A 21,437-nucleotide genomic window follows, 5' to 3' on the forward strand; every position below is an offset into this window, starting at 1 on the left:
TGTCCTTTTTTTTGGGGGGGTGGGGTAGTGGGGAGTGGTTTGGGCCACATCCAACACTGTTCAGAGCTTATTTCTGACTCTGTTCAGGGATCACTCCTGGTAGAACTGCAGGGACCATATGTGGTGCTGGGGATCGAACCTGGGCTGGCTGCATGCAATGCAGGTGTTTTTCTTGCTATACTCTTCTCCCCACCCCCCGCCCCACCTCTCTCTCTCTCTGTCTCTCTCTCTCTACCCCTCCCCGCCCCTCTCCCCACCTAAGGTGCTCATGGGTTCCTCCTGACTCTGAGCTCAGGGCTTCCCTCCTTGCTGAGCCTAGGGGACCATGTAAGGTGCTGGGGATCAGCCCTGGGCCCGCCCCTCCTGCTGTGCTGTCTCTCCAGCCCTCATTTTCACTGTTCTTAGGTGGTAGGTTTTTAAGAACTTGATACTTAGTCCACTTGGAGCAGCTGTCAGGGAAAGGTCACAGGATGTTGGTGAGCTCAAGGTTTTGTGCTGCTCTGAGGAGCACTGGGGGTTCCGGGTGGCCTGAAAGAGGGGTGCTGTTTTTATTCGTGTGTGGGGGAATAATCAAATGGACGCAGGCGGATGGCTGAGCACACGTGGGGGTGTTTCTGGCCCTAATCTCTTCCAGGAGTTGCTGACTTAGATGCTCGGCTCCGCACCTGTTAGGCGGATCATCTTGGGTTGTACCTGATGGTGTGATTCAAACAGGATTTTTTTTTTCAATGGGATGAGGAGTCTGGTTTGAGGGCCACACCTGATGATACTTAGGGTCTCGTATTCTAACTCTTCTCAGGGACCACTCCTGGCGGAGCTTGGGGCCCCTGTGCGATGCAAGGGGATGAGCCAGGACCGGCCACATGGAAGGCAAGCACTTATAACCCTGCTCTGTCTCTGGCCACCAGCCGGGTGTGTGATGTGGTCCCGTTCTCCAGACCCTTGTATAGGGCCCCATTTCCCTCCCGACCAGGCAGGCGCCATAGAGTCGCGGGTCCCTTCCCGTCCCCTCACCTCGACGTTGCTCCATTGCATCCCTGCAGGCATTTGTTCCAGCCTTCCCTGAGTCTGGCCAGCCTCTGCACTTGCCCTGTCCCGCGGCTCAGCAGACCCCCATCTCTCTCTCTCTCCCCCGAGTGCCGGGCTAGCTCCCCACCACTTGGAGCTTGCCTGAAATCTGTGTGACAGCCTTGTTTCAGCAACGCAGGGTGGAGGCAGCACCCTTTTTCTGGTGGGGGGTGGGTCGAGGGGTAACTTCTCAAGACCACAAGTAACTGCCAGAGAAGTCTTGGAGAGTTTGACTATAAATCTGGCAGAAAGAGATGGACAAAATTATTAATAAAACAGTCATAAACAGCAGCTTAAACATATAGGTGTCGGAATGGTAGGTATAGCAGGTTGGTGTCTGCCTTCACATGACTGATGCGGGTTTGATCCCCAACATCCCATGTGGTTCCCTGAACAATGCCAGGAGTGATTCCTGAGCCAGGAGTAACCCCAGAGCATCACTGGGTATGGCCTTCCAGCAGATCAAAACAAAACAAAACAAAACAAAAAAATGGACCAAAAAAATACTATTCTAAGAGTTACTGGAATTTGGCATGTTTCAGACCAGTCTCGCCTGAAATCTGTTCAGCAGAGAGTGAAGTTGTGGATCGATCTGATCTGAGGGAGACCGTACATACAGAAGGTAGTGCTGGGTGCTGCCCTTTGTGTGCCAGCCACATGCCTGACCCTCTTCAGTCCCCAGCACCGTGTGGCCAGAGTGATCCTGGTGGTTCCCACCCCACTCTGGGTGGCTCCCGTAGCCCCTGCACCAGCATTCAGCCATCAGAGCCAGGTGTCTGAGTGTCACTGGAGTGGTCCCCAAAGGTCCCCTGAGCAGCTCTTAGGAGACCATTCTCAAAAAATTAGAAGTAACCCCCCCCAAAAAAAAATCTCAAAAAAACATGGTAAAGACTTACGGGCCAGAGAGATGGTGCATGCCCGGGGCACCAGGCTTGACCTCCAGGACCCAGTGGCCTCCTGAGCACAGCCACATACAGTTCTGGTGTCCCTTGACACTGCTTGGGAGATCTCAGAAAAGAGAAACAACCAAAATAAAACCACGACTTCCCATTAGGTTTCAAATCCAATCCAAGCCCCACTTTAAAAGACCTTGCTGGTTGGGGACTGGAGCGATAGCACAGCGGGTTGGGCACTGGCCTTAGACATGGTCCACCTGGGTTCAGTTCCCGGCACCCCTGTTGGTCTCCCGAGCCCACCAGGAGTGAACCCTGAGCGCAGAGCCAGGAGTAAGCTCTGAGTACCTCCAGGCAGAATATCTGGTGGCACTTGGGGCATAGTGGTAGTACACTTGGTGGGCACGTGTGGTAGCCCTGGGTTGGACCCCTGCCCTCGCCCGCTCCCCCCAGTCCATGTCATATGACCGCTGTTGCCTCTCCTCTTTCCTCTTTCTGCACAGGCTAAACTGGTTTCTAGCTCTTTTATTGGAGGCCTGGGAGGCACATCTGTGAGGGTGCAGGGCTGACTCCTGACAGTGCTCAGGTGTCACTCCGATGGTGCTCAGGGGACTCTGTGGCGTGCCAGGTGGTCTGTGTGCAAGGCAAGTGCCCGCCTGCTGTACTGTCACTCTGACCCCAGCTCTTGAATGGCTTCTTTCCTCTCTCTGGGTCTTTGCAGGGGCTGAGCCTTCTCAAGAACTTCCCAGAAATAGTTCCTAATAAGAAATACCTTTTCTTAGTGGCACTCTCCTTGAAGACCTAGACTCCAGTGCCCAGTACCACCTGATTTTTCTTCGAGTGGCTTCTGTTTGTAGGAGAATCCTCTTTCTTGATTCACTTGTTGATTATCTAACCCTCCCTTCGGGCTGGGCCAACCCTACCCAGGTGCTGGGTCGCCTTTGAATCCCCTGTCCTTAGCCCAAGGCCTGGTACTGCCAGGTAGGTACCAGGTGACCAGTCCCAGGCTCTCGTTGCAACCTCTGGCTTCTCTCCCTGCAGGGAACTCACCTTCCCCAGGTGAGGTTAGCTCAAGCTGGGGAGGAATTCCCTCAGCAGGTGTGTCCCCTCCGGGGCTCTGAGGAAGACAGGGTGTTTCTGTGCTGTGACCTGTCCACATCATCCCTGGGACGGCAGTGATGCAGCTTCGGCCGAGCACAGCTTTCTGATGCTGAGCGTTTCCTGGACCGAGTGCCTTCTCTGGCGGGTGTCTCCAGCTGTGTGCCTGTGGTAACTTCAGTCCTGAAATTAGGAACATCCTAAGAGGGTGCCTCATCTCTTACAGACCTTTGAAAGCGTGCTTTCCTAATCCCGAGGAGCCAGAACGTGTGCAAAGCTTTTCCAGGCCAGTGTTTACATTCTGGGTGTGTGCTCTGCACAAAGCATTGTATGTCTGTGGTATTCTTTTTTTTTTTTTCTTTTTGGGTCACACCCGGCAATGCACAGAGGTTACTCCTGGCTCTGCACTCAGGAATCACCCCTGGTGGTGCTCAGGGGACCATATGGGATGCTGGGAATCGAACCTGGGTCGGCCGCGTGCAAGGCAAACGCCCTACCTGCTGTGTTACTGCTCTAGCCCCTGTCTGTGGTATTCTTGATGTCCTGTTGCCTATTAAATTATGAACACTTAAGTTTGAGGCCTTTGATTACTTTGGTTTGGGAGCCGGCGAGCACAGCACTCCTGGCAGTGCTCCGGCGGGTCCTGACTGTGCTCAGGAGTGACCCCTGGTCGTGCTTGGGGCCATTTGGTGTTTGGGTCAAACTAGGGGTGGCTCCATGCAAAGCAAGTGCCTTACTATCTCTATGCCAACAACCCCCCCCCCCCTTTCTTTTGGTTTATTGTTTTATTGAATTGTACGAGGCACTGCTTAGGGCTTAGTCCTGGCTCTGCACTCAGGGATCACTTCCGGCAGGCTCAGGGAACCGCATGTGGTGCCAGGGGTTGAAACCAGGTTAGCAATGCTAGGCAAGTGCCCTACCTGTCTCACTGTCTCTCTGGCCCCTTGGCCCCCTTCCTTCTAATTTGTTTGCTCAGGGGTCACTCCCAGCTCAGTGCTCAGGGATCACTCCAGGCGGGGCTCAGGGGGCCCTGTGGATCTAACTTCACGCGCAAGCAAGCACCCTACCCTCTCCGGCCCTCTGCTTCCATCTCAAAGCTGTCATAGCATCGCTGCTCTGATTTGTATCTGGTTGGTTGTTACTCAAAACTTTTGACTGATTTCTGTTACAGTGGCCGTTCCAGTCTTCCCTAGTTCTGGGCTTGTGGGTTAGAAAGTCATCTCAGTGTTGTGTCAGCTCGCTGCTTTCTGCTGTTTTGTGGGGGGTGGGGTAGGGCGGGTGACTCACCTGTCATTATTTGGGGGATGCTCCCTGCTCAGTGCTTGGGGTCCCTTTTGGTAGTGCTGCGGAGCTGTGTGGTTCTGGGAATGGAGCCAGGAGCTCCTGCTCAGTGCTCCAGTCCTTTGAGCCCATCTTTCTGGTCTTGCTCCTGACAGTTTAACTAGCAGAGACAGAGACCGCCCTTCATTTTCTCGTTGTGTCATTATGTCTGGGCTTTTGACTTGTATAAGGTTCTCTAACTTCATTGTGGATCATGTATTTTATTTTTTTGCTTTTGGGGTCACACCCGGCAATGCACAGGGGCTACTCCTGGCTCTTCAGGAATTACTCCTGGCAGTGCTCTGGGGACCATACGGATGCTGGGAATCGAACCTGGGTCAGCTGTGTGCAAGGCAAATGCCCTACCCGCTGTGCTTATCACTCTAGCCCTGGATCATGTATTTTATGAAGATAAAATGTCTTTATTTGAGGGATTCAGTGCCAGTTATTAGATTCAGGATTTCATATGCCTAAGGCACTTCCAACCTCTGCTGTATCCTGGGCCCTAACATTTCCTTTTCTTTCTTTTATGGGGAAAGTTTTCCTGTTTGGGGGGTTGGGGGGAGTACACACCCAGCAGTGCTCAGGGCTTACTCCTGGCTCTGTGCTCAGGGATCACTCAGTGCTAAGGGGACCATATGGGGTGCTGAGGATTGAACCCAGGTCAGCCGCATACCAGACAAGTGCCCTCCCCACTGTACTATTGCTCCGGCCCTCAGCATTTCTTTTTTCTAATCCCATTTCGAATTTCTGCCTTGAAAATGGTACTTTATTAAATTCAGTAACATACGTTCCCCCTGGGTGTTTTTGGTAGGTGCTTACTCATCCTCTTATTTTTAATCTCAGTTTTGCTGTAGGTGTGTTTTTCATGAATGTGCTCTCTCTTTTCGCAGCAGCCGACTATTGAATAGATACACTCTTCTTTTGCATCTGGTTATTTCTTGTAACATTTGAAGAAGAACTTGTCCTCTTACTTGTTTCCAGGGAAAGTGGTCATTTCATTCCGTGGGACCTTCGTCCTCTCGTGTTCTGTGGACTGTTCTCATGGGCACCCCCATGTTGAGGGTTTTCTTTAGCAGAGGGGTTCACTTCCATGGCCATGGGTAGCTCTGGAGAGGAAGGAAGCGAGGCCCTGCTGTGGGGCGTCCTGGTCCTCAGGCCTCCTGCCACCGAGATGGAGGGGGCGGGTTCCAAAAGCTCCCTCCCTTGGCTGAGTGGTGAGTGGTGGGTGGTCTTTAAAAGAGGGAAATCCAGTCCCGTGCGGATGGATTTTTAGCTTTTGCTTGTCACGGATGCTACTGGAACAATTCTCAAATCTCAGACCTCTTCATCTACAGAAAGTTTCTTCCCGGGGCTCTGCTTCAGGGCCCAAGATGATCTCCCCCCGTCCCCAGCCTCTCAGGCTGACTTGAAAACTCCCCCCCATTGTTACACCCACTTTCTTGATATGGAGGGGTGCAGCTGGGGGTCTGTGGGGCGCTGAAGGAATGCAGGGTCTGTGGCAACAATGCCCAGTGTTGCATTGCATGTTTAGAAGTCCTGATATTAATAGTATTTTTCAGGGTCGGAGTGATAGCACAGCAGCTAAGGCGCTTGCCTTCCATGTGGCTAACCTGGATTCGATCCCTGTTTCCCCATTTGGTCTCCTGAGCCCACCAAAAGGGATCCCGGAGCACAGAACCAGGAATAAGCCAGGAGCACCTCCAGGTGTGACCACTCCCCTCCCCCAAACCAAAACAAACTAAGAAATTAAAATGGTTCTGTCAGGTCGGTCGGTTGTTTTTATTTATGGGCCAGACTGGGCAGTGCTCAGGGCTTGTTCCCGGCTTTGTGCTCAAGGATCGCTCCTGGCAGGGCTCGGGGAGCCAGAGTCCTGGGGGTTGGCACCAGCCAGCGTGTAAGGCAAACGCTGGCTCTCATCCTCTGGCCCCTAATGGCTTTTGGGGAGCTATACCCAGCGGTGCTCAGGACTTAACTCCTGCCTCTGTGCTTCAGGGGTCAGTCATGCCGTTGCTTGAAGGAAACCGTTTGCAGCGCCAGCGATTGATTCGGGATTGGCTGCGTGCACAGCAGGTGCCTTCCCTCCCGTTTCCTCTCCGGTGGCTTGAGAGGTCTCTGCACTGTGCCTGCTTGGTGGCCTTGCTCCCCCCAGCTCTGCACTCTTCATAAAAACAAGTTCATGTTCTTTTCCTGTCCCTTTTTGAGTGAGCCAAGAAAGGAAGCCGGGGGGAAGATTGATGGAAACCAACAGGCCAGAATAAAAGAGGTGTGGGGGTGATTCTCCCATCAGACCCTCCCTCTAGCTCCGCGTCTTCTCATCTTCTCTTCCCTTTTCCTCACTCTCTGAGTTCACTTTTTTTTTTTTGATAATGACTTGAAAGTCAAGAAGTTGCTCACGAGTGCATTTTAGTCCTGTTCTCTTTCGGTGAGCGGTGTGCTGGCCAAGCTGAAGGCCCGTTGCTCCCTCATTGGGGTGACCTGGCCTGTGGTTGAACCCGCGCCTTGAGTGCCCTCTGCGGCCAAAGTTGAAGTGCTTTCTGAGTGCTCTTTTGTAAGCGAGCCATTGTCCGATTCTTTTGTGTCATCAGTCATCTTCCCTCTAAGCCTTGGGAGAGCCGGCTGGCTTCTGGAGTCATCCGTTTCTCTCAGCGTTGGGAATCGACCCTGCCGGGGCCGTGCATGAATGATTTGTTGTCCAGGCCAGAGGGTCGAGCTGGTTGGTTTCCTTGGGCACCCGGACCGAATTCCTCCCTGGCCACTAGCAAAGGTGCCTTTTGTTGTGTCCCTTTACAAAGTGGTGGGGAGGGTGGGGGTGACGGTAAAAGCCACCCATATAAAAGGGCACAATTAACCGAGGCCGTGGGGCTCTTTCAACAGCTCCCACGCTTATTGCAACCCACTGTTCTTGAAATGCCAGTGCGGGCTCAGGGAGCCCCCTACCCGCGCCCGAGTTTCCAAGACTTGATGAAATTTCTGTCTTTGAATCCCGTGGTTGCTAGCCGAGGTGGTGGGGGTCCACGCCGACACAGCGGCCAGGAATGTGTGCGGATTGGCAGGTCCAATAACGTGCGTGTTTGCTGTCTCGGAGCGGATGCCTCTCAGTCAAGCTGCCACATCAAAGAGGAGGGGAAAGGGGGGAAAGGAGAAGGCGCGGGAGCTCGCCCGTGACATCTGCGGAGCCATGGTTGTGCGTCCTAACTTTTTCTCTTTCCCCCTGGTTTTGGGGCCATACCCGGTGCTGCTCAGGAATTTGCTCCTGGATCTGTACTCAGGGATCACTCCTGGTGGGTTTTAGAGTCTAGATGTGAGGCTGGAGATCAAGCCCAGGTCAGCCGCGTGCAGGCATAAGCCCAGGTCAGCCGAGTGCAGGCATATAAGCCCAGGTCAGCCGCGTGCAGACCTGCATGTGCCCGGCGCGCTCTCCTCTCTCCAGTAATTCCTGGAAGGTGTGTGGTTCCAGTGGTGATGCTTTTCCTCTCCTCAGGGAAGTGTCTGTTCTTAAGGCCATCTGGCACGTCAGCCGTGAATGCAGACGGCCATGTGGTTAACTCTTTGTAAAGACGGACTCGTGCTGGCGCTCACGGGAGTAAGGGGTTCTGTTGAGTTAATGCCAGGGTCTTGGCTGTTGTCCTCTTTGATTAATTCTCTGCAAGAGCTCGAAAAATGAGATTTTCCCAATATGGACGAGCATAGCTTTGTTGGTTGTTTGGTTTGGGGGCTCCACCTGTTAGTGCTCAGAGCCTACTCCTGGTTCAGTGCTCAGGGGACCGTGTGGTGCTATGATTGATGAGAATATGATGATTCACGTCATATATTAAAAGTTCTAAGAATCTAAGGTCCAGTATTAGAAACTGGTATAAAGGCTAGTTTAAATTTTGCTAAAGTCAAATTTTTTTGCTAAGCTTTATTTTTTGTGGGGTGGTCCTGGGAGCCCACATTAGTAATAGTCAGGGGTTACTCCCGATTGTGCACTCAGGGAGCATCACTCCTGGTGGTGCTCAGAGACCAGTGCTGGCTCTCCAGCCCCGGCTAAGCTTTATTGAGGCAGAAAATTTTTCCAGGGGGGGATTTTCCCTCTGGAGAAACCCATGTTTGCCCTTGACCGTGCATCTCTCTCTTTCCCTCACATACTTTAAGAAAATGACTTTAAATAAAACTATTTGGCTTAGGACTCCCCTGCCTTTCTTTAATTGGGAAGAGATGACCGATTGGGCTGGAGCGATAGTACTGCGGGTAGGGGCTTGCCCTGCATGCGGTCAACCAGGTTCGACCCCCAGCATCCCGTATGGTTCCAGGAGCGATTCCTGAGTGCAGAGCCAGGAGTAGCCCCTGAGCATCGCTGGGGGTGGCTCCCAGACAAAACCAAAAGAGAGAAATGACCCATCATTTCTTTGAAATCAGGCTCAAGTGCAGCGACATGAAGGGCAAAGACATATTGGGAGGTATTTTGATTCAGTTTTGTGCAACTCCCCCCACCCCCCTGCCTTTTTTTTATTCTTTTTTTTTTTTTTTGCTTTTTGGGTCACACCCAGCGATGCTCAGGGGTTACTCCTGGCTTTGCACTCAGGAATTTCTCCTGGCGGTGCTTGGGGGACCATACAGGATGCTGGGGATCGAATCCGGGTCGGCCGAGTGCAAGGCAAACGCCTTACCCGCTGTGCTATTGCTCCGGCCCCCCCTTTTTTTATTCTTTAGTCTTTGTGATGATGGGGGTCGGGGGAGTTGTCTCACACATGCCCCAGGGGCAGCACTCACGGAGTTTGTGTTCGGACACGTTTTGCTGTAGTGCTGGCTGGGGGTCGTGCTCAGGATGCAGTGCTTGTGTGCTTCAGTAATGCTTGAGTCTCTCTCTCTCTCTCTCTCTCTCTCTCTCTCTCTCTCTCTCTCTCTCTCTCTCTCACACACACACACACACACACACACACACACACACACACACACAAACATACACACAGTGGGGGGCCCAGGCTCAGTGCCTGTGGGTGGCCCCATCATCAAATTCTTGGCTTCATGCTTTAAGGCAGGTGCTTTGCTTCTGTGGGTTTTCCCCCCCTCAACACCCCTTCACTCCCCGCCAAGGCACATAACTTCCCCCCCTCCCCCCCGCAAGGCCGGTGGCCATACCCAGCTGTGCTCAGGGGTTACTTCTGGCTCTACACTCAGAAGTCACTCCTGGTGCTGCTTGGGGAGCCATATGGCATGACGGGGACTGAACCCTGACTGGCGTGTGCAAGGCCAGCACCTTACCTGCCCCCGAGGGCTCCATTGAAGAGAGGAACTTAACTTCTCACCAGATCCCTTTCCATGACTCTCGGCTTTTGGTGGGTTCCCAGTGGGTGCTGTTTCTGAACCTCCTGGGTGATGCCACCCTGTTGAGTAAACCTTTTGGGGGGTTCTCCAGGAGGCTGGAGGGCTTCAGAGACACCGCTCCAGAGACGGGGAAGAAGAGCACTGGAAGGAGCGCCGTCTCCCCGTAATTGCCAGCTGTCCTCCATAGTCCAAGCAGCTTGGGCTTGGCCTTGGGTCTTCCTCCTCTCCCTGGCTAAGAGCTTGTGTTCGTTTGAGTTACACCCACTGCAGTGCTCTGGGGCACACCCAGTTCCACAGGGGCACCCCTAATCCTCCTTGTTCAGTTTAACTTCTCCTTTGTGTTCTACTTCCCCTGTCTGTTAATCTGGTCATGTCTCCCCCCTCCCCCCATTTCGGAGAGCGGTTTCTTTCTCCCATATTAGACCGATTTGCTCTTCTGTGCATTCATTCGCCTGGGGACCTCGTTGTGGGTTGGTGACAGTCTTTCTCTCTAGGGGCATGTCCCAAGGAGCCTGCCTTCTCCCCTCCTTAGGAATGCCGGAGCCTGGGCCCAGAGTGATAGTACAACGGGTAGGGCGTTGGCCTTGCACGCCGCCAGTCTGGGTTCGATCCCCGGCATCCCATATGGTTCCTAAGCACCACCAGGAGTAATTCCTGAGTGCAGAGCCAGGAGTAAGCCCTGAGCATCCCTGGGTGTGACCCCAAAAGCAAAAAAAAAAAAAGAAAGAAAGAAAGAAATACCAGAGCCAGTTCAGCCAGCGAGTTTTGACAGGAAGGTGCCTCCTCTGAGTGGTGCTGAAGGGAGGGGACAATGTTTCCTCTAGACTTGGCTTCTGAGGAGGTGAGTCTGGTGGACATATTGAGGAAGTGGCATTTAATGGCTGTTGCATAGACTGGCTCTCAGAGGTACCTCTAATAGCTTTTAAAAGCACAAATGCTAGACAGGATTTTCCCCCCCTCCTCCACACCCCCACCAGCCGTCAATGGGATGATTTAATTTCTCTTCTGAGCCCAGATGAAATTTTTCTCTCAAAAAATTTCCGGAGAGAGGAGGAGCATGGACCGACTCACCCTTGGTCCTTATCCCTGTTGCTCCTCAGCTCTTGTGTCTTCTGTGTACTGTGACCTCGAACTTTAAACCGAATTCCTTTTGTCTTTGGAAGGAGGAGGCCCGTGGCTTTCTGTGGGTGTGAGAAGTGGATGTTTCAGGGGACTGGAATAGTAATTCTAAGAACAGTTTCTCCGGCACCATCTGAACACGTAGATTCCGATGATTAAATTAGAATCTCGAAGTCTTTTCCTTCTAGAACTAATGCTGTGTTCGCCTTCTTTGGTCATTCTTCCCATTTCGGGTTTCGGACACAGAGAATGGTGGGGCGGGGGGTCCCTTTTGTGGTCTGACAGCTCACAGGGTAATTAATCAGTTCACGGAGAGGCCGGTTGGATGGGAAGCTTGGAAGTGCTGTGCTGGTGGGGGGAATCCAATTTGCAGCGTGATGAAATATGTGTCTGTTTTTCTGGAGACACCAAACAGAGGCAATTAGAATCACAGTCCACGGTTGCACAGGGAGGTTGCTAGGACTATAATTAGATTTTTTTAAAAATAAAATACATATTGCAAAACCATTTAAGCTGTTTTATGGATCGGCGCTGTCTCCAAGCCAGGTGTTAACCTCTCCTATTTTTTGATCGTGTGTTTTATTTTTGACACTAGAATAGAATGGGATCTTTCTTCTCTTCTCCCAGGCCTGATTCCCATGCATGTCTTAAACGCTGTTCTCCACATTTTTAGCAGCTGGAATGCTCTATCTAAAAACAAGCGTTCTGGGGCCCTATTTTTAGTCCCTGGGGATTCGTGGGGCTCCGAGCGATATTTAACGGTAGGGCAGTTGGCCTGCAAGGGGCCCCTTCTCTTGTGGGGTTGAGTTCCCAGTGACTCATTTCATTGTCTGTGGCTGGCCTGTCTGAATTGGTTTCTCTGTTGCCTGGGTGTCTTGAGCTGAGGGTTTTGTCTTGTCCCCCACCTCACCCCCATCCCCGCCCCCAGCCTGTCTATTTCATATCTTCAGCGTCTGGGTGCAGGATCTCCCTACATGAGCATGGCCTGATTAAGTCCAAATCCCACTCTGCACATTTTGTGGCTTGAGTCTTAGAGCCTCAGAGCTAATACTTGAGCAGATTTGAGACTGGGCCGGGTCCCTACACCCCCAAGCTTGCCTGGAGTCCCCTTGTGCGTATATGGGCGACACTGTTCTTGATCTGAATTTTTTTTTTGGCGGGTGGAGCGTGTTCTCTCTCTCTCTCTCTCTCTCTCTCTCTCTCTCTCTCTCTCTCTCTCTCTCTCTCTCTCTCTGTCACTCTCTCTCATGCTCAGGGGTTACTCCTCCTGGCTCTGCACTCAGGAATTACTCCTGATGGGGCTCAGGGGACTGTATGGGACGCTGGGGATCGAACCCGCGTTGGCCGCATGCAAGGCAAGTGCCCTAACTGCTGTACTGTTGCTCCGACCCCAGGTGGAGGGTTGTTGAAAGAAACTCTGGCCATGCTTCATGTGCATGTTGGAGAATTTTGTTTTCTCTTGATGCAAACAATTAACTGCTCAACCTTTTACTTAAATTGTGAGGACGGGGCTTGGAGCACCCCAGTAGGTAAAGCGCTTTCCCTGTCTCATTGGGAGGCTTCCAGGCACAAGCTTTTCACACCAGAAGAAGATCCGTAATATAGTCAGGCTTTGTTGCTTCTGAGGTACAGCCAGGGAGGGCTTCCTTAAGGACCCAGGTGAGTTTTCAGGGACTCCACTCCTCTTTCTCCTTCTCACAGGATGGTCTTATTTGTTCCTTTTTATTTTTTTCTTTTTGGGTCACACCCAGCGATGCATAGGGGTTACTCCTGACTGTACACTCAGGAATTACTCCTGGCGGTGCTCAGGGGACCATATGAGGTGCTGGGAATCGAACCCAGGTCATCCGTGTGCAAGGCAAACGCCTACCCACTGGGCTATCACTCTAGCCCCTTGTTTCATTTTTATACTGACCTACTCAAAGGGCTGGTTTCTGCTACATTTGGAGATATAAGAACTTTGAAGAACACATAAGGTGGGCCAGGGAGATGGCTCAAATACTGGGGTGAGACCTGCACCCCCCACATTTGATCACTGACCAGAGCTCCCCCAGCAAAGTCAGGGGTGGCCCCAAAACAGGAAAGGAACAAATTAGATGACTTTCTTCTTTTTTAATCCTTTGGAGGGGCAGCTGAGGGTGTTGGGCCACTCCCAGCTTATTTCTGGCTTTAGGGATTATTGCTGGCATTATTCATGGAACCCGGTGCAGTACCATGGATCAAGCTAGATGTAAGGCAATGCCCCCTCTCCTCTCCCCTTTCCCCCGCCCCCCCCCCCCCCATCCTTACTACCTCTCCAGTCCTAGGTGGCAATTTGCAGTCAGCATTTCAGCTATCCCTATCTGGATCCACTTTACCTTTAAAAGGTTCTTAAAAAAAAAAAACTAAACTAATAAGAGACTTTGATGCTGGGTAAATAAATAGGAAGCCTGTGATGTAAAACTGATTCAGTTTAATTTGAAGGCTACATATGTTTCTTTAAAAAAGCTTGTGTGGTATGCTGATAAGGAAGACCCTCCTAAGCATGTTGACTGTTGCTTCCAAAATAGCGAATTTCTAGAACGATTACCTAGTTGAACTTAAGATTTGCTTATGTTGAAATACTGAGTTGAAAAAGAACCAGGAGAACTTTGGGTGGCAAACACAACGTAATAGCTACTGTTGATTTATAACTCTATATGCCTAAAACCTATAATGTTATAAATCATTGTTATTTAATAAAATTCATTAGTGTAACCCAGTGAACTCCCTCCATTTTCTTTTCCTTGAAAAATGTTGTGTTTAAGTATCAGCTTCATTAGTTGGTCTCTATTTTATTTCTGGCAGAATTCTGAGCAGTGATTCATTTATTTGATTTTTGTTTGTTTGGGGGACATACTCGGTGATGTTTAGGGCTTAATTCTGGCTCCTTGCTTGGGAATCAAAGCTGATAAGCCAGGGTAAGGCAAGCACCCTACCCATTGTATTGTATCTTTAACCCTGTTTGGTTTTTATTTCTTTTGTATTGGGGTCACTCCTGGCAAGCGTGGGGGACCATGCGAGGTGCCAGGGATTGAATCCAGATTGACTGCATGCAAGGCAAGTGCCTGACCCGCCGTACTATCTCTCTAGCCACCCTTTGTTTGATTTTTAAGCCAAACCAGGAAATGCTCAGGGCTTACTCCTTCCTGACGCTGTGCTTAGGTTTCATTCCTGGCTGTGCTCAGGGGACAGCGTCGCAGTGCCGGGGCTTAGGGGCTTGTCCACTTGCAAAGCACCGCCTTGACCCCTGAGCTATCTCTCCAGCCCCTAGATAAGTGCTTTGATAATCACATCACTAACACTACTGTGAAATTTAGGAAAGTCATAATTTGCCTTCTGTGAATTCCCTGGGGCCCAATAGGCATCTGAGACACGACTGTCTTGCTTGGGCGTCAGTCGCCTTAGAGAGGAGTTCCTGGGCGTTCGTCCGAACGTACTCGCACAGGACCATGAATCAGAAGCTGCCCTGGTTTATCTCTCCTGGGGTGCTGGCCTCCACTAATGAGAAGGGGGCTTCTCCGTGTTGACTGTCGCCTACGAGGACACAATTCTGGTGGTCCACAGCAGCCCAGAGACGGGGACCGTGGCTCCAAAAGCTTGCGTGTAATAAACGAGCAATTACAGCAAATCTAGCACCAGGCTTAGTGCATGCGTGGGGAGTCGAGGGAACTCGTGGAAAGGATGCAGAGTTCCAAAGGGTTTTCAGCCACCAGACCTAGGGGGGTCCCTGCCAGTCTGCAAACGCGGGACCCATTCAGAAAGATTGCAAACCACCGAGACTGGTCCCACTGCCACCCTGCACCCAGCCTGTGACATGCCTACCTTCCCCGCCACCTGCAGAGTGACTTGATGAACTCTTCTTCACACCCCCTACGCACTTGCAGGCTGGGCCCTTTCCACTGGACTCTCCGGTCCACCCGGAGCTGCCCTGTGCAGGACCTGCTCTCTGTCCACAGCCTGTGCCAGGAGGACTTGTTGACCTCCTGTCCCTGTTCTAAATATGAGCTAGGATCTAGCATCTTCTCCCTAGGGCTCTCTAGGCTTACCCCAGCATTGTCATACGATACGGCCATTGACCGAGCTGTGTAGCCTTTATTTTTATTTCTTTATCTCCCCTCCCCCTTCCCTTTGTTGGTATTGCAGTGACCATGACTCACACACGTTTGTTGTGGTGCCAGCGAGACCCGAACAGCAGGGCTGCTGGGCATGGGGGGTGAGGCAGCGGTTGGAGTGTTGGCCCTATGCCCGACTTAAGCCCTCGATGCCACTCTGGGGTCTGGGGTTCGGGCCTCTCCTAGAGGTGCTCAGGGCCAACTCATAGTTCTGTGCTTAGGGATCCCTCCTGGCGGTGCCAGAGGGACCATATGAGGTTCTGGGGAATCGGATCAGATCCTTAACCCCTGCCTTATGTCTCAGAACCCTACAGTGTAACTTTCAAACATTGCTCTTAATATTTATTGGATATGCCAAAAACAGTAACAATAAGCCTCTCAATGAAAGACGTTACTGGTGCCCGTTCGAACAAATCGATGAGCAACGGGATGACAGTGACAGTGATTTATGGAGTGCTAATTACCGGGAACAAGTGCCAAGGCCCTTTCACTCAAAAACTCAATGAATTCATCTTGGGGGCAAAAAAATTCTGATACTTCTTCACATTGTCAGGAGAGCAAGGTCTATGACTGGGGACCAGGAGATGGCCAGGTAGTGGGAAACTCCGAGTGACCCTCCAGCCCTGCGCAGGGCAGAAACCCCTGAGCACAGCCAGAATCAGAACACAACTCCTGCCGAGGAAGAGAGACAGCTTGTCCGGCTGTGAGGACAGGAGGACAGGTGATGGCTTGTGGGCCAGCAGCGGGGCACTGGCTGGACAGGGATGCAGAGAGCAAGGGTCGGGGATTCTCGAGCAAGCAGCCAGGGCTGAGACTGCAGAGATGGGCGAGTGAGAACTTGACCAGATAACAAGGGTGCTCGTCGGCTAGGGGCACGAAGGGGGTCCTAGCCAAAAAGATTTATTGATAGGCTTCTTTCTGCACTGGGCCCAGCACAGGCTGGGTGGTGCAAGGTCCAGAAAGGGGTCGGAGCGGCCAGATGGCAGTTTGGTCCAGAAGAGTCTTTCGCCTCTATGGGCCTGAGCGGGGCAGCGTGATCACCCTCGCCCCTATTTTGTTTTTAAATTTGTTTTCAGTTTGTTTTGGTGTTGGGGCCACACCTGGCCATGCTCAGGGCTTACTCCTGCCTCTGCGCCAGGGCCCGCTCCTCCTGGCAGGGCTTGGGAGACCCTGTGTGGTGCTGGGGTTGAACCCAGGTCTGCCAGGTGCAAGGCACACCGCCTGCCATCTGTACTCGCTCTCCGAGCACGTGGTTAGTAATCTTGTGTCGAGAAGCGGCCACGTGAGCCCCTGTGTTTAGGAGGCCTCTCTCCAAACCCGTGTCCGCCACCAGGCCAGGAGGTGGTTAGGGGCCCAGTAGGGTGACACTTAGGTGTCAGCATCTTCCTCCGCATTTCAAATAGATGCCCTCCCTGTTTATGGGTGTGCGTTCCTATCTATTAATAATCGCTTTTGAGGTCACTTCTGGCAGTGCTCAGGGGCTATTTCTGGTTCTGTGCTCAGAGCCAGAGCTCAGGGCCCTGTAGAGGGCACTGTATGTGGGCACTGTATGTGGACACTCTGTGGGTGCCAGGGGTCCAACCATGGTCAGCTGCACGCAGTGCCAGTGCCTTACCCGCCTTCTGTCATAGCTCCACAGCCCCATTTCTTTTCCTAGTTTTGGGGCCTCAACAAGTGGTGCTCAGGGATCACTTAGGGGGGGTGTGTAGGGGGTGTGTGTCGGGGGGAGGTTTGGGAATTACATGGGGTGCCAAGGATTGAACATGGTTAGTCATGCGCAAGGCTTACTATCTCTCCATTCTCTCAGCCCCCATTTTCTTTTTTTCTTTTTTCTTTTACTTTTCATTTTTTTAAAATTGAATCACTGTGAAATCCATAGTTACTAAGTGGCTCATGGTCAGGATTCAGTCAGACGGTGTTTCAACACCCGTCCTTTTACCAACTGCACATTTCCCACCACCAGTACCCCCAGTTTTTCTCTCTCTCACTCTCTCTCTCTCTCTCTCTCTCTCTCCTCCTCCCCCCATCTCTTTCTTCATCCCTCTCCCTCTCCCTCCTTCCCCTTTTTGATCCAGCCCCATTTTCTATTTTTCAAGACAGTAGCATTCAGTCAGGTTGCTTTTGGGGGCCTGTATGACACATCCAGTGGTGCTCAGAGGCTGTTCCCCACAGTTTAGAGGGGGACCAAGCAGGGCTGGGGCTCAAACCCAGTCTCCACCGTGCCCAGCCAGGGCAATTTTCGAAAGCAAAAGCACGGGGAGTGGAGAAGTGGTACAGCAGATGTGGTGTTTGCTCTGCACATAGCTGGCCTAGGTCCCATCCCTGCTACCCTACAGGGTCCCCTGAGCCCTGCCCAGAGTGGTCCCTCAGCGCCAGAGCCAGAAGTAAGCCCCGAGAATTGCCAGTGTGGTCCAAAATAAAATGGTAACAAAAAACATGGTGGACTGGTGTGTGTGTCCCCCCCCACACACACTCTCTCTCTTTGTGGGGGCATACCTGGCATTGCACCTGGCTTACTCCAGGCTCTGTGCCCAAGGATCACACCTGGCGGTCTCGGAGGACCACACAGGATGCTGGGGATCGAACCCGGGGCTGACACCCTCCCCGCTGTCCTGTGGCTTTAGCTCCGCGATGCTCTGTATTTCTGATGAGCATGTTTTGGCACGTATGGGCTTTACCCAGTGGTGCTCCACAGCTGCTCCCGACCACCCAGGAGTGACCCCTGGTGGTGCTCGGGGATCACAAATGGTGCCCGGGATTGTAGCAGGGTCTGCTGTGTGCCTGGCAAACATCTTACGTCCCTGTATACCATCCTCCATGAACATTTTCGGTTGTCACATTTCACATAGTTGTCACATCTTAATTGTCACACAATTGTCACATTTTTGTCACGCAGAGTATTAGAGAGAATTAGATATTTTGGGAGAGAGAGCACATTCACAGACTTGCATCACAGCTCTTAGAATCGTTCTATTTTATTATAGCCGTTGCTGACTTACTGAGAGCCTCGTTAGGATGGGCTACACCTGAGGGCGCTCAGGGCTTATGCCTGGTTCTGTGCCCAGGAATCACTTTTGGGTGCTGGGTGGGGCCCTATGTGGTACAAGGGATCCAACTGTGGCGTTTCGCTTACCCACTGTACTCTTCTCTTTCTCTCAGGCCCCTAAGTGACCCAACTGTTCTTATACTTTGTTGGGACCCAGCGGTGCTCAGGACTTAATTTTGGCTTTGTGTTCTTCTTCAGGGATCCTACCTGGCAGGGCTCGGGGGACCATATGGGATGCCAGGAATAGAACCCAGGTTGAGTACATGCAAGGCAAGTGCCCGGTATACTATTCTACTGCTTCAGCCCTGTTTGTATACTTAGGATACCAATTTATATCAGTATTTCTTTTTTCCTTTTGTGCACCTGATTTGGGGCTTAGTCCTGGCTCTGTACTCAGTGATCATTCCTGGCAGAGGTCAGGGAACTATTTGTGGTGTCAGAAATCAAACTTGAATCCTCCCCGTGCAAAACTGGCAACTTATCCACTGTACTATCTCTCTGTCCTGTTTCAGTTTTTTTTTTTTTTTGGGGGGGGAGAGGGCGGGGTCACATCCAGCTGTGATCAGGGCGTATTCCTGGCTCTGCACTTCTGGAATTATTCCTGGCAGGGCACGACGGGGGCATATAGGATGCCATATGATGCCAGGGATCGAACCCAGGTTGGCTGTGTGCAAGGCAGGCACCTTGCCCACTATACTATCGGGCTCCCCATTCCAGTTTTTAATTGCCAAAGAGTAGTTATGATGAGTGTTTTTGGACAAGATGACTTGATTTTAGATTGCTTTCTTTAGTACTTGTCCCCAGGGTCAAAATATCGGGTATGTAGGGAAGATACATCTTCCACCTCTGTGGGTACATGGATGGTCAACTTGCTTTCCCAGCGTGCGTAAGAGTCCCCTCTACCACCAGCAGCTGTCCCGGCCTGGGGCTCGGGGGGTTCCTATCGGAAACTGCAGTAATGAGCATATTTGTTTTGCGGTCTCCCTGCGTTCCTTTGTGGTGAGCTTTTCAAGGGTTGACTTTAAGTAAATTGGTTCAGATTCCCAAGTAACATTTCCCTTTGACCAGAAGGGGTCCAAGATCCGTGAAAAAACAGTCAGGTCAGTTAGGACAAGAAGAACAGCTTTGTCCAGAGAGGGAAGGGAAGGCTCAGTCCCATGAAGTCCACACTCGGATGAATGTTGCTCTGTGAAGGATGTATTGAATGAATTGACTTTCTCCTCCCTTCAGTAACAATAGCTGCCTTTTCAGAATCTCTTCAATGTGATTTGCAATTGTTCATACGCACTGTGATCGGGCATTGTTAATGCTCTGCGGAACTTAGCCGAGGAATGAAGCAAGGCCAACTTCTGAGTGTGCAGACGTGTCCACTTGGGGGTCCTGGGCTCTGTGTGAGTTGAAGATGGGCTCTACCACGTGTCCACCAGAAGGACGCACACCTCGAGGCTCTGTAAAGAAAATGTGGGGGCCAGAGAGACAGGACTGTAGGCAGGTGCTTGCTCTCTGCACCACAGCCGACCTGGTTCCCATCCCTGTTCCACCTATGTTTCAAAAAAAAAAAAAAAAAGAGGTGAAGTTTAAAATAAATCCAGGATTGGGGCTGGAACAATAGCACAACGGGTAGGGCTATTGTTTACATGCAGCCGACCCGGGTTCGATCCCCAGCATCCCATATGGTTCCCCAAGCAACGCCAGGAGTAACCCCTGTGTAATGCCAGGTGTGACCCAAAAAGCAAAATAAATAGCACTGTAGCACCGTTGCACTGTTGTTCCGTTGCTCATCGATTTGCTTGAATGGGCAACAGTAACGTCTCCATTGTGAGACTTGTTACTGTTTTTGGCATATTGAATACGCCATGGGTAGCTTGCCAGGCTCTGCCGTGCGGGTGGGATACTCTCAGTAGCTTGCCGGGCTCTCTGAGAGGGACGGAGGAATCGAACCCAGGTCAGCCTCGTGCAAGGCAAACGCCCTACCCACTGTTCTATCACTCCAGCCCTGTATTTTTTTTTTTTTTTAAGCCAAAACCCTGAACTTGCCCTTCGGTACCTGGGTAAACACCATATCTACTTCAGAGCTTGAGCAAAACCCCCAGTAAGTGATGAGCTGCTTTTTGCTCTTTCTCTGTTTTCTCAGCCTTCAGCATCGTTCCGTATGTCTCAGTCCAGTGAAGTGCAGTGCTCGAGCTGAACCACACACGTCCCCCTTCTCAGCCTGTCTGAGGGGCTCTCTGAGTGCTGCGGAATGTGGAGCATCTCAGTGATGCTAATGGTGACCTGTCTCCAGCCCTGAGCCTCCCCGGAGGTGATCCATCTTGTCTGACATAGAAATCCCAGGTCACCAGGAGGGCCCCTTCGGCTTTGTTAGTGGCCGCATTGTCCTTTGCTCTTATTCCCTGCATTCCAGGACTTGCCACGAATGTGGAAAGCAGAAGGCTTCACCCCTTCTTTTCACACTGGCTTGGTCCCTTCCCTGGTGGGGGGAGACAGCCGGGCTGTGTGGGGAGGGGAGGGCGGGTGGGGATTGGGGGTCTGTGTGCGTGGTTTCCTCTCCCTCCCAGCTGGGCCGACTCCTGCCGGTCCTTAGCAGTGACTCCCAGAAGAGTAAAGCGAATCTACTTTCCCACTTGCTGGCCCAGGAGAGCGTCGTCTGGGGCAGGAGAGGAGCCCATCCCTGTGGCTTGCTCAGTCCAGGGAAGCTGCCAGGGACGGCCCAGGTGGACGGGGATTCCCCGTGGCCCGCCCCCCTCCCGCTTCTCAGGACTCCCCTGTAGCTGGTGCGATTTCGACATTTCCAATGGAGAGGTCTTGGTGTGTTGTTTAGAAATACAAGCCCAGGTTTCTTGGTTTTGTTTTGTTTTGTTTTTTAATCTATTTTGATGCTGCTCGAACGTGCTTCGTTCCTACTTTTACTCCCGTTCTGCAAACCCATGTTTAATGGGTTCGCTTGCAGCTGCTGCACTATTTTTGTGGAAGCCGGCTCAGCAGCCTGGCAGGCGGCCGTCCTGCTCTTTCCCGCGCGGTGTCTGGCCTCCTTTCCCCGAGCCTGGGCTGGGGCTCCGAGGCCTTTCTCCACTGCGCCTGCAGGTGACCTCTGCCCTGTGGCTGGCCTGTGCAGAGATTGAGACGCCAATCATGTTCCAGTCACCGTCTGATGGGTCACCAGTTCCTGTGGCTAGACAACGTGCCATTTGAGTTTTATTTACTTGTTTACATGTGCCTGCGGGTGTCTTCCGTCTTTAGCTCTTTCTTAGAAGAAAACTTTTCAGGTTTTCCCTACTCGAACTTCCCTTATTAATCAGTCTGTCTTTAATCTGACAGAGGACAGAACCTTACTCCCCCATTGTTTGACTATTTCATTACTTAATTTTCTTTTTTCCCCTTCCCACCCCCTGTTTGGCAGTTCTCTGTCAAATTAAAATTTATTTTGTCACAAATTCTGTTTGAGAGGGC

The 21,437-nt window shown here is 51.8% G+C and overlaps 1 protein-coding gene across 5 annotated transcripts in view; it reads left to right on the top strand.

Moving 5' to 3' along the window:
* ITSN1 (intersectin 1) overlaps window positions 1-21,437 on the top strand; it is a 214,279-nt gene that overhangs the window by 30,616 nt on the left and 162,226 nt on the right. Inside the window, exon 2 of one of the 5 annotated variants that reach the window (XM_055125811.1) lies at window positions 18,186-18,257. The exons of the other annotated variants lie outside the window; for them this stretch is intronic. The gene's annotated coding sequence lies outside the window, so the exon portion shown is untranslated. The remainder of the gene's footprint in view (window positions 1-18,185; window positions 18,258-21,437) is intronic. 5 annotated transcript variants of the gene reach the window in all.

Source organism: Sorex araneus, chromosome 2 (genome assembly GCF_027595985.1).
Source record: "Sorex araneus isolate mSorAra2 chromosome 2, mSorAra2.pri, whole genome shotgun sequence".
Classification (NCBI taxonomy): Eukaryota; Metazoa; Chordata; class Mammalia; order Eulipotyphla; family Soricidae; genus Sorex; species Sorex araneus.